Genomic DNA, 12,932 nt, shown 5'->3' with positions numbered 1-12,932 from the left:
TCTGGGAGGCTGCTGTACTACCCTGAAGAAATGAATGCCAATAAAGTCTGCAGTGACTGATGTTTGAGAGCGTCTTAATTGTCTTGTTAAAAAGAAAGACTACGGTATGTTGGAAGAAAATGTGCTCTTGGTGCTGGGAGTTTTCATAGCAAAAACAAACTCTACATTCAAGGTGTTATGAAGAAATTACAGCTGAAAAATGCTACTGTCAACCAGCTTTCGTATTTGACCAATGTTATTTCAACTTTAAATGAAGATACGGATTGCATTCTTAAGGCGGAGAAATCCCTCCTTCTAGGGTTTATAATCATTTATAAAACCCAGCACATAAAATCATACATCTGGGCTTTTTTAGAAGAAAAAAATAAGAAGTTGTCATTAAGGGTATACCTGCTTTTCATTTAGTATGATGAACTTTACCACACCATTTAATCATATGTCATGCGTTTAAATAGTGGAGGATTATAAAGGGATTATTTTATTATGAGAAAGCTGACTGTCATAAATGACAGACACAAAAAGACTTCATCATTGCTTCACAACTGAAACAATAAAGGCGTGTATATAGTACAACCTTTGGGGCTAGCAGAGATTGACACCACAGCCTGATCTTCAGCTATCTAATAAATGACACTATGGTCTCTTCACTCTTGACTTTGCTTCCTGAAGCATGTGAGCTTGAAAGACACCAAAGCACTGGAGGCCAAAGCATAACACTCACGCTGCCACCATCCAACAATGACAAGTCAACCTTAACATTTTTAAATTAAAATAATGATTGTCTAAACATTTATACACCCGATTTCTGTGTACATACGCCTTTGTCTAGACAGCGCGTTGCCATAAAGCTGGCAAAACAACATTAGCCTGCGAGAACGCCGAAAAAAATAAAATCTGTATCAAGTGATGTCATCTGCCCATGTAATGTAAAGCTAAGATTGAGCCCGATCAATTAGGATTTGCAGCGGAGCAGAAAATAGCTTATGACAGAGCTAAGGTGCAGGAATGTATGAGGAAAAATAAACTTTCCCTCTGACACACACTCTGCTTCTGCAGATTCACAATGTATTAGTTCATGTACATTACTCACTAATAGAAGGAAAGGCTCTTGTTTTGTTAAACTGAGATCAGTTTCTTGCAAATAATAATTGCAAAGGAGCTACAGTTGCATGTGTATATTTTGCAGTGATGTCTATGAATCAATGAACAACCTCCCTATTGCAAGTGAAGCACCTTTATAAAAAGTTACATCTGTGATTCACACACTAACGCAGCAGGATTCGGTTTCCTCCAGTTGTTCCACATCGGTGAAAACGCAACATAAACTCCCTTAAACCGGCTGGTGTTTTGGTCTGAATTTTGTAACAATTTCAGCTTGAGTTCTGGTCAAATCGGAGCTGCCTGAGGTGATACAACTCCTTGCTTATCTGACTGGATTGTAACAATCGGAGCATGCTGAGGTTTGACTACAGGAGAGCTCCCAGCTTCCCCGTGATCATCCATTCATCTCAACACTGGATAAGCTTGCAACTCCACAGAGGAATACTAAGTGCAACACACATTTACCTACAAAACCCTTAACCTGACACTGGCTTTGTTACAAAAAACAGAAGTTACAAGTTATATCATTTTTTCAAATGCTGTATTGTTTCTTTAATGTTTGTAAAAAAAAAAGCGGTTGAAAGTATGGGTTGGTTAAAATAAACCACAACGCGATCTATTTCAAAGTTACCGTTCTATACTTGGTTGTACACCTGAGTCTTAAATATTGAAGTCTCCATTTTACAACAAGGACAAGGAGAATGAAAAAGGGTAAAATATGCTATGAGTCATCTTTTCGCTTTTCACTTTTAAATTAACAGTGACACTGTTAAGTTAAGTTACTTCTTACAGCAAAGGAACACTGGCTGAAAAATGCGTAAATTGTGACCTGTAAACCGAGGTTGAGGCAGAGTTGAGGCTTCATAATCTGCAGGCAAAATCTCTAACTGTCACATCAGTGAACCTGTATAGTTGATCTTTGCATAGCCTATAATTTGTAGCAGATATTATCAGTATGGATATCAGCACGTCAGAATGAGCTAACTGATGAATCAGTTTAAATGACTTATTACCAGCTCAATCTGGCTTATCACCTTCATCTGCTTTCAAAAGCGCCGTCTTTAACAGGAAACTTCCTCTCGGTGAGCAAGTCTGTGCAGCGGGTCATTCCCAGTGACAGCTCAAATCGTGTTTGTTGTTGAGCAAGAGGTTGAGAGTAGAGGCTTGACGGGCAGGTGTAATAAGCCAGGGAGTTGAGATGTCACCGTGGGTGCAGCCTAGGGCAAATAAGGCCTAGTGAGCGTCTTAGGATTCCTGGGCTATAATGTAACTCTTTGTTCAAATTGTACAGCAGAAATGGGAAATATGTCCGCGCTTGACGTGTTCTTGTAATACCGGGGTAATGAGTGTCAAAAAGCAACGGCTGTTTCAAATACCTTTTGGCATCATGCGTCACTTTGGTGTCAAAACCACAGGCCGAATGCAGGTGTAGCTGCAATTATTTTACTTAGGATGATGTGATTTATGTCAGTTGAGAGCTTTGAGGAGCAGGAAACAATAAAAAAAAAAAAGAAGAAGTTATTAGTCATTATATCAATATATTTGATCTGGCAGAAGAACTGGATAACCTTTGGATGAAACCGACTGTCCTGTGTCTGTAATATATTACAGAAACAGTTCATACAGTAATGACTACATATGGCAGTTACTGGCAGCTTCTCTTATTGCCCAAACACCCCAATGTGTGTGTGTGACTGATTCATTTTTGAACAATTACATAAACATGCCAAGCAGCATTTTTTGTTTCTGTTTATATTACCACAACACAAACTCATCTATCCATGTTTTTTTTATCTACTCTATTCAAGGAGGGCGGGGTGCACCCTACAATGCTAAATGCTGTTAATCCTGGCCCAAGGCCTCAGACGACAGAAATACAAATTTGCAGCTGCGTTAATTACCAGATTTCAAAAAAACAAACAATAAATCTGCCTTAGATAGAGATGCTGGTGGAAAACAAACAACCTCTGGGCTTACAGACAGTTATCGTGGTATTCTGATGTTTTAGGATGATTAGCATAAAAGCCCTGTATATTGCGGAAAAGGGCTCATATGCAGGGGGTTGTGACACTTAAAAAGTGTGTGAATCATAGTTTCCTTAAGTTCCTTCTTGCCTTTTTTTGAGCATTGGTCTGCAACGGCACTGACTTGTTTTCCGAGTTGATTGAGAGAAACATCTCAGTCTTTTGGAACAAGGTGTGTCTGTTTCACGCATGAGTAATACCTCCCGCGGGACAAAGATGAGCTCTGTTCTGGCCCCGACCACCCGAGTATCACAGCCCAGCTTTTGAGCTTTTGATTATATTTTATGAGTCCTAATTGTGACTGACCTGGCCCGCTGGAGGCTTCATTGCATCTGAGGGAAGGAGGGTCCGGCCCTTCCTGCTGACTGGGGCATCGCGTCCGATCAGCGCGGCCGTCTGCTGACCTCCACCTTCACAGGACGGTGAGGGACACGTCTCAAGTTCATCCTCCCCTTGGGTGGTACGGCTCTCAGCTTACCTCCACCTGTCCGCTGGGGCCAGCTTCTCCCTTCACCCCTCGCCCTCCAGCTCCTCTGTGAGACTACTTAACATACCCCGCTCGGCTCCTTTTACAGCTCTTAAACAAAACTCTGCCATTGTTTACCAACACAAGTTAGGAGAAAACACTGCCTCAAGTCTAGTTTTGCTGTGACGTAGCATTTTTAATGGTTGAGTTTTTCTAATTGGATGAGAATGGAGCTATGAATTAACTTAAAACCTCATATTAGTTTGAAAACGAGGGAACACTGAGGACTTTTTTTCACTCTGAAGTCCAGTGGCTGCTGCTCTCTTTAGGTAGTAACATAAGAATGTGAGTCTAACCCTTTATTAAACTGCAGATTCCTCATTGTTTGTATAACCCCAAAGTGACTCCAGAGTCACATTTGTTCTCTAGGCCTCCGAACAGCAGAAAATGGCCGCTGCATGACCAGAACCCCTTTGATGCAATAATGAAAACAAATGAGTGTAACATGATAATATATTGGGGTGCCGCAGTTTCAAAGCTGACATCGCGGGGAATTGAGGTGCAACCAGGGAAACACTAAGCTATGTTTGTCATCACTCTGGACGTTGTCTCTCGCACAAATTATTTCCTCCAGTTCACTTCAGAGTATTAGTCTTCTTAGGGGTTCAATTAATCAAAGGAGGCACAGCTCCATATGCTTCTGCCAGGCGGCTTTGTCTGACCCCGGCATCACTGCGGACTTAAAGCCATACTTCATTATTCTGCTCCTGCTTTATGCTTTAAGTAAATACCCGAGAAAAACTGCAAATCATGTTGGAAAAATACCATTTGAAAAATAAAAACATTTTAGTAATCCCAATTGTTGCTTAAATAGAACCCCCTAAAAAGTATGACTCTTGTGGTGCTAAATATGGTAGGACACGACCCAATTCATGTGTGAATTGAGTTATTGAGCCTTCTCCTCTTTATTTACGTAAACATCATTTTATCTTTATACACTCTGTATTACCTGCTATTTAGGCTGAATCTGAGTTATTTTCTACAAGCTCACCTGTTGTTCTCATAAGGAAATCAATGCCTCTCTCTGGCGGTATAATAACATTCCCGCTGGAGAGTAACAGCTTAATTCACTCTTATCACTTTTGGTTGTCTGGCTCCCAGTCAAGCCGAGTCCAAGAGGTGAAATGAGTTTGGCAACCTCAACTCCAGGCGCGACAAGAGAACACACATCATGGTACAGTTAGTGGAAAAAGAGAGGGAAAATTGCCTGCATAAGCAGGAAAGATAGAGTTTCATCGTCGTCCCACTAAAAACGCACACTCGTCTTTGGCAGACTTCAAACACTCAATCGGCAATCATTTTTCAATGAGCCCCAGAGGAGCACATTTTAGTGCTCCACCAAACAGTCTGCTGCTTTGTGCTCTCTAATCCCTCACGGTTATGCATCACGGGGAGCCAGTGGTCGTTCTTTAGGCGGAGGTTAACCCCCACCTCCAGACGCACAGACGCAATAGACAGACGGACCCGCAGCCCTGCTCCAGTTCCTCCCCTCCACCGCCTCTGCTCTGCCTCAGCCGCAACGTCTGCATCCATCAGGAAACACTCACTTTCTATTGGTGCAGCCCTCAAATTAAGATTGTCTTTTGATCTGGAGGCTGGACAAAATGGAAATGAAACATGATCCCATAAATGTCCTTCTCATCTGCCTTGTTAGGCTCTATGAAGAGGTTTCAGCAGCCCCTTGAATCGAGCCCTGCCTCTTCTGGACACACACACACACACACACGCACACACACACACACACACACACACACACGCACACACACACACACACACACACACACACACACACACACACACACACACACACACACACACACACACACACACACAACTGTCTTCCCTTAACCCCTGCTTCACTCCCATTTCATCGTTTGCTTGTGCTCACAATCTGAGACATAGTGCTCGTGAAAAATCATATGCAAGGAAGCTAATAATCCAAACACTTAACCTGGCTGGTGGAGGAGAGTATTTGTGTGATGAGGAAAAATCTCCCGGCTCCGGCTCCGTCTCATTAATAAGAAAAGATGAGCGTTCCCCACTGCAATTAAGAGTCAATCTCCTGCATTAACTCACAGCCCCGCGGCCACACACACAGCACAAAGACAACAGGCCATCCCCCTGTCACTCATGTTCCTGGGGTGAGCAGTGCAGAGAGCACTACCAAGATATATTAAATTAGATGCTCCGTCATTCTGTGCTCACCTGCTGAAACCTAAACTTTGAGAATGTAATGCTGCAAGGAAACGCAACGAATGCAGCTCTGACTCCATCTGACATTTGATCATATTACAGCAATCATTTTAGTAGAGTGCATTACAATCCTACATACACGGTCAGACCTGCAAACTGTATGAAAAAGGTGCCAAAATACCAAACTATATTCAGATAAGGGGGTTACGGAAGTTTTAGTGATTTCAAAACGCAAATTAAGGCATTTGTAGCATTTTGAGATTAGAATACAACAAGAAAACATCATTTTGTTTTGATAAACAAACAAGTTTTATAGCATTTCAGATTTTTTTTATCACGATATCTAACAACAGGCAAGATGGGCCACAAGATAAGCTGGCACTTATCAGTTCAAGTACAAAAGCAGTAGCATCAAAATATTCCTAAAGCACCAAAAGTAAAAGTACGCATTATGCAGAAAGGTCTATTTCAGAATAATATATACTATTGGATTCTAATTATTAATGCGTTAATGTGTTCACTTCAATGTTGCGGCTGGTAAATTTGGAACACAATTAAATGTATTCAATTTCTTGCATGACTTTGTTGAATACTCGATTCTGATTGGTCAATTAGTGCATCCTACAGTCTGCTGCTATGAATAACTGATCATATTATTGATTTCACCTGTGAGGGTTCATTTCTCAATAATGACATGCTCGCTGTACATTATCTCATACATATTTTATATATTACTTAACACGCGGATAGGTAGCTTGTGAGTTTCCCCCTGGGACTAATACATCCTCATTTAATAATGTATTCATTGATTGCTATTAATATTCATTTATTGATGATATTTATTATTGTTAATCTGAATCTGCAAAGTAACTGATAACTAAATCTGTCAGAAAAATGAAGTTCAGTAAAATTAAGCAATGGTTCATGACAGGCCTCAGCTTCTGCCCCTTAGCTGTGATATAATCACATCATATGACGAGTAAGGTTAACTATTGCTTTTATAAAACAGTCATCAAGTATAGCAATATGAAAGTTAGCTCTGAAGAGAAGTTTCACCCTTGTGGCTACTTTTGGCCATAATCGCTCTGGTTTCAAGATCCCCACCAGATAGTTTCTGTATCGTGGTGCTGCATTACATTACATTACATTACAGTCATTTAGCAGACGCTTTTATCCAAAGCGACTTACAATCAGTAGTATATTACATATCATTCACCCATTCACACACTGATGACAGGCTACCATCAAGGTGCCACCATCAGACTCTAACTAACATTCATTCACATCCAGTCCACACCGATGGCAAGCCTTCAGGAGCAACTTGGGGTTAAGTGTCTTGCCCAAGGACACATCGACTGCCGAAGCCGGGTATCGAACCACCGACCCTCTGATTGGAGAACTACCTTGCTCTCCACTACACCACAGCCGCCCCCAGATGAACACAAATCGATTTAACCAGAAATCATAACATTTATATTTCTTTATTTTTTTCTACACTTATAATACATTTAAAACCTCATTTTTACCAGGAGTGGGGTTCGAACCCACGAGGACTACGTCCATTGGATCTTAAGTCCAACGCCTTAACCACTCGGCCATCCTGGTTCAGTGGTAAGTGTATTTATGCACATCTGCGTGATGCCGTAGAATGTCATGTGGGATGTGCTTCCATTCATATCCCCTACAGTGGAGGAGCAACACTGACACTGTCCTCGTCTGATACACAGCTCTCTCTTTCTATCGCCGTTGAAGCTGACTGTGAACCTGCAGGTGGGTCTTCCAGCGCCAGCGTTTTATTTGTACTTGCCATACTGTGACTGATGAATCTGCATGAATCTCGTAGGTGATCTATTTTAGAAACTGGCGAATATCTTCAAAAGGTGACAAGTTTGCATAACGGACAATGCAGTGAAAGGCAAGATGGACGAGGACTCACTAACCCTCTCCCCCCACCGTCCTTTAAAAAAAGTCTTCAGATCTACACAATTCAAGTGAATGACACAAACGGCGTTTGCTTCACACCGTTAAAATAAGCCTGCCTCAGAATACGCCACTATTTTAGACTGTCTAACACTCAATAAAAAAAGGAAGGTTTGGACAACTAACCATTGTAATTTGAACAGCAAACATCATTAAGCACTCTAAGCGCAATATTTATCAAACAAGATTACTGCAGCACTCAAAAGGAGCGCAATGGCGAGCGACAACAAACAGACAGTCATTTCAAAGAGCACACTGTAGGCGTGGTGGGAGAAAATCTCAGCAGAAATACTGAGGGATAAACACGCCACTTGAAAACCATTATTCTGTTTATTATGTTACATCATCGTTTCAGTGTAGGACTAGCAGACCAAACAGGGCCAATGAATGAATGTGTGTGTGTGTGTGTTAGTGTTGGTGGCAATGGGGGTGTTCAAGAGTCTGAAAGAAAATAAGAGACAAGTGGAGGGAAGGGAGATTGAGTCGGGGTGGGGTGGGCTGGCATAATGAGTGACATATTGTGAAATCTCTACCTACAAAGCAGAGTCTTCTTCCATGCAAATGAGTCTCCCTCGATAAGGATCTGTTTGATGGGACACATGCGGAATATGAGGCAGTTAATTCCCTCATTAGTATTCAACAGAGCTGATTGGCAAAGACCAGGGAGAGCCAGCCGGAGAGCATGTCTGCAAAACCCAATATTGATTTGTTTAATGGTGTCAGGAAGTCAAAAATCACAAATCTCCTGTCAATTGTTTATGAGGCTGTTTAGCGGGCCAATAGATGCCCCTCGCTTAATTAATACCTCATTACGGAGATGTGATTATATGCTTGAACTGTTAATGGGGCCCCTGAATTTCAAAGAGACCACCATAAAAGGTGTTTTGACAAACAGAGCTGGGGAAAACGCGATATCTGATGAAGCTCAGTGTGTTTGTTGATTTGGGACTCTTTTGTTTGTTTTTCTTCCCTTTTTATGCTTCCATTATTCACAGGGCAGCCGTGCTGGAAGGCTCATTTTCATTTTTTCCTCTGCTTATATCCAATTTAGCTTTCCATCATCTCACAGCATAATGTTATTTAACTTGGGTTCAAACTTGCTTCTCCATACGTCAGGTGAATTATTGTAATGAATAGGAAAGGAGTAATAAACAGTTTGTGAAGATGATGGAAAAAAAGCTATTGAATAAAATTTGAATATATAAAAAAATTTGCATATCCAAACACATAAAGGACACTGTACACAGTTTCTGAAGGAAATATATTTTAAAAAATCATAACCGACAAAGAGGCCAATCCGAAAAAATGTCTTGTTCCAAGCGGCAGAAAAGCGAGGGGGGCCGATGTTCAGCTCTCCGAGCACACATGGCTGATCTGAGGGGCTCTCTATTTAAAGGCCCATAAAGAGAGTGATAATGGCATAGGTTTATGAGGACTCAGCCCAGTGAGACAGGCTGTTACTGCCGCGGCTGCTGTTGTTGTTATTCCCACTGTTCCTCGATGGCCACTAAAGCGGAAAAATGGATCCCCACTTTGGGTTGAAATATGAAGCTGGGCTTATTCTCCCTCTCTTTCTCTTTTTGTGTGAAAGGCGCCCAGGCATTTGCCTGCATGGTTATGGAGTTAAATGCTCAGCTCCATGGCTGTGCTTCTGCACGGTTCCCCCCTCCGTTTCACTCCCCCTGACAGGATTAGCAGGTCTCCAGTGTTAGAAATACATTAAGTGGACCTTTGCAGTCACTTATTATGCCTGATTATGCAGCTGGAATGGGCAAGGTAGGCTCTGTTTGTAGTTAAATAACTTCTCAGATGCTTTTTTTTTTTTCTACAGCAGCAATCTTCAAAGCATGAACGGGTCAGTGGCTCAGGCACAAAGCTGAGATTGATTTCCACCCTCCTACTCTTTGTTCCCGTGGTTTAAAGAGGACAGGTTCTACTAAATTAGTTTACCCGTGTTATTAATGGAATAGCCAATTAAACTCCCATACAGTGGTGTCATGGCAAAACAATGCAGCGGCACAGCCTTCCCACAGCAGTGGTACGCGCTGCAGGGTTAATGAAATGGTTAACTTATGCTGATGTATAGATAGGATTAGGCTCAATCTGGGCAGTGTGCCACCAAGTCCCAACAGCTGTCCATTTCCTACATCAGTACAGCAATCCTCCGCAGAGCGATGCATTCTGGGATCTCCTCAGGTCGAGGCGTTATATATATAAAACTAGGCATCGACACCACCCGAGACTGCAAAACGTGCCTAATGTTGACTCCTCTTGTTTTGACAGCTGGGACAAAACAACCTGAGAGTTTTGAGCTGAAACAAGTGGACAATTCAACCGTCTGAGAAAGTTTCCATGAAATCAGCAGAGAAATGGAGATTGACAGGGGGGAAGGGGGGAGAGAAGAAACCTCACCAGGAAAGTCTACCAAACGGTGATAAGATATGTGTGCGTGAGGAAATTGGGAGGTTGGATGTTTAGGAGGCTACAGAGGCTGGCTTAGTGTCAGCTGTGTCAGTGCTCAGATTGTCCAAAAATGAGAGAATATTCACGGAAACCCAATCCGTGTTCTTCCTACTTGCCGTTTGTTATTCATTCATTATCTCTGACAATGTAAACGACTCATCACATTTAGAATGGCTCCCTAAGGTGAACAGAACCCAGGAATGATGTGAATGAAATCATGGGCATTTAGTTTACGGCCCAGTTCCCTTTGGCCTGAAAATCCAAGTTAGAGTTAAAGGCAGAGCAGGGTGGGAGAATTAGTCTCCCTCGCTTGATGGCTGTTATACTTGGCCATTTCCTGACCCACTGTGAATAAAGCTCCAATTTATGGCAATTATCCATGTTAAGGACGGCACCCATACTAATTAGCAATAATGCCAGAGGTGATGAGAATGTGGGAGCTGGAGTTGCTATTATCATATTCCTCAGCTGGAATACCTCACACGTGCAGCTAAAATGACTCCACACATGTTATCTGTAAGGCGAGTTATGCTAAAGCTAAATTGATAATATTTCTATTTATGTACTCTGAGAAGCAGCGTATTTGTGGCAACGGCGAGGGGCAAGAGAGGACTCCCCCCCCAGGAACATCTGACACAAGCGATCCGTTATTTCTTGGAGGGGAGGTCAGGCACATGGGGCCTCCTCACATCACACACCTCGGGCCATGACCACTCAGCAACGCCCTCCCCGTCCCGGGCCGGGCCCTGTCACATCTGGCCCCAAAGACCCGGGACGTTTTCTTTCCCCTGTTCAAAATGCACCAGTGGTTCCCATTTAACACCTGTTCGCCCTAATTTCCATTTTCGGGGACGCTGTGGATTTCAAATCATTTATCACTTCCCAAAGTGCTTCCACATGTGCGCTGCCTTTCCCAGTGTGCGGGGTTCCTGCCTCCGGGCAACCTTTTCCAAATGTATTAAAATTCAGTTTGGTCCAAAGAAGTTCAGACACTGATGTTTCATTGTGGTGATGTCTGGTAATTATTAGTCTAAATTACGGCTCCGGCATGTGACTTGACAGGGTGGACTCCATGTTTAAAAGGAGGGATGGGGCAAGGAGGTAGGGCCGAGGTGGTCTGTCACGCTTTGTGCACTTCTATAACTGTGTTCCCCAACACTGGGATGTCAGTCAGACTGAAACAGTTTCGCCACCGTGGAAACACTTGTGTGGTTAGGGACCTGAGAGGGTCCACTGGGGCCCACTGCAGGGCAGCTGGGTGAAGGCTGTGTCAAAAGCACTCCACTTTGAGGGGAAGACTCCCACATTGAGCACTGATGAACATTAAATACCGACTGCAGTCCGGTTGATATTAAAGGTCAGAGTTCATATTGTGAAACCGGGATTAGATCCCAAAGTGGAAAACCATTTGGAATGAAAGTTAAATCAGAATATGTCTCGGGGCTCTTTGATCCACAGGTCCCCAAGCCTCAGCAGCACACCAACACGGTGTGTAATTGGCTTTGACAAAATGGGAACGAGAGACGTGCAAACCTACTTGGAAACTTGTATGATTTATATTGCGTATGTTCCTTGAAAACTGTCAAAGCTCCTCCCATGTATAGATGTGTTTGTCATTGTCAAGTCAACACCTTTAATCAAAGATTGAATATTTGAGTTAAAGCTCAGACAAAAGTTTTAAAAGTTAAGGAAAAAAAAGCAAAGCACATAAAAAGAAGAAAAAAAAACAGTTTGACAACTAATTGTGTTGTCATAATTTTAAATAATTACCACAAATCAGGTAGGTAATGAGAACCTTATCACCACCACAGTTTTCATGTTCAAGGGCATGTGCTACAGTAGTGGAAAAAAAGGGGAGACATTTTCACAAACACACGGAAAAAAAGAAAAGCATTCAAATTTAATCTCATTAAAAAAGGAAATTGCAACATTTATGTTTACAAAGTAAGGTTTTTCAACATGCTAAGCTCCATCTTCAAGTGGCAAATGTTTGAAACTGTACTGTAAGTGTGCTTAATTAAAGTGGGCTGTGAAAATGTGCGCTAATCAGATATGGTTGGTTACAAAGTCCATGAAATTACTAATTAGAATTTCATTAAAAGGTACTGCTTTATCATCTGAGGAAATCGTAACCTTTAAAACGCTTTCAGGAAGGCAGTATGCCTCTTTAAATGGGCTACAAGAGAGAAACGGCTGGCTTTTGATGTAATATCTCATTTAGGATTTGAGCTAAATTGGACCATTTAAACATGTCATTGTTTTGGACGTAATTTATCAGACTAATTAATGACAGTTATTGCCTGGGTTGGGCGGCTGACAGAACACCAGGCTCCTGCAGGAGGAGATCACAAAGACAGACGTTTCGCTGGGATGAAAACACACCATGAGGGAAGCATTTGCCAAGAACGAGTCACCCCTTTTTGATTTGTTTGGTTGGACTACCTCAGATGATTAACAATCACATTTCAAAAGTGGTGAACACAGACCACGTACAGTTGTTTGGTGCATATTTTAATCCATGTGTGTAATTTACCGTTTTATTACAATTGTTTCCTAGCTCATAAATTATCTTCAGATATTTCTTGAGATTTACACAACAAATTCTACATTTTGCATTCCATTCTCAATTTAAAGTATGCATCTGT

The 12,932-nt window shown here is 42.0% G+C and overlaps 1 non-coding gene across 1 annotated transcript; it reads right to left on the bottom strand.

Moving 5' to 3' along the window:
• Positions 1–7,367: 7,367 nt before the first annotated feature.
• trnal-uaa (transfer RNA leucine (anticodon UAA)) lies at positions 7,368–7,449 on the bottom strand. Its single transcript has one exon. It is a non-coding gene; the product is annotated as a tRNA-Leu (tRNA).
• Positions 7,450–12,932: the final 5,483 nt, after the last annotated feature.

This window comes from Anoplopoma fimbria, chromosome 6 (assembly GCF_027596085.1).
Source record: "Anoplopoma fimbria isolate UVic2021 breed Golden Eagle Sablefish chromosome 6, Afim_UVic_2022, whole genome shotgun sequence".
Classification (NCBI taxonomy): domain Eukaryota; kingdom Metazoa; phylum Chordata; class Actinopteri; order Perciformes; family Anoplopomatidae; genus Anoplopoma; species Anoplopoma fimbria.
This window is presented reverse-complemented; position numbering and strand designations above follow the sequence as displayed.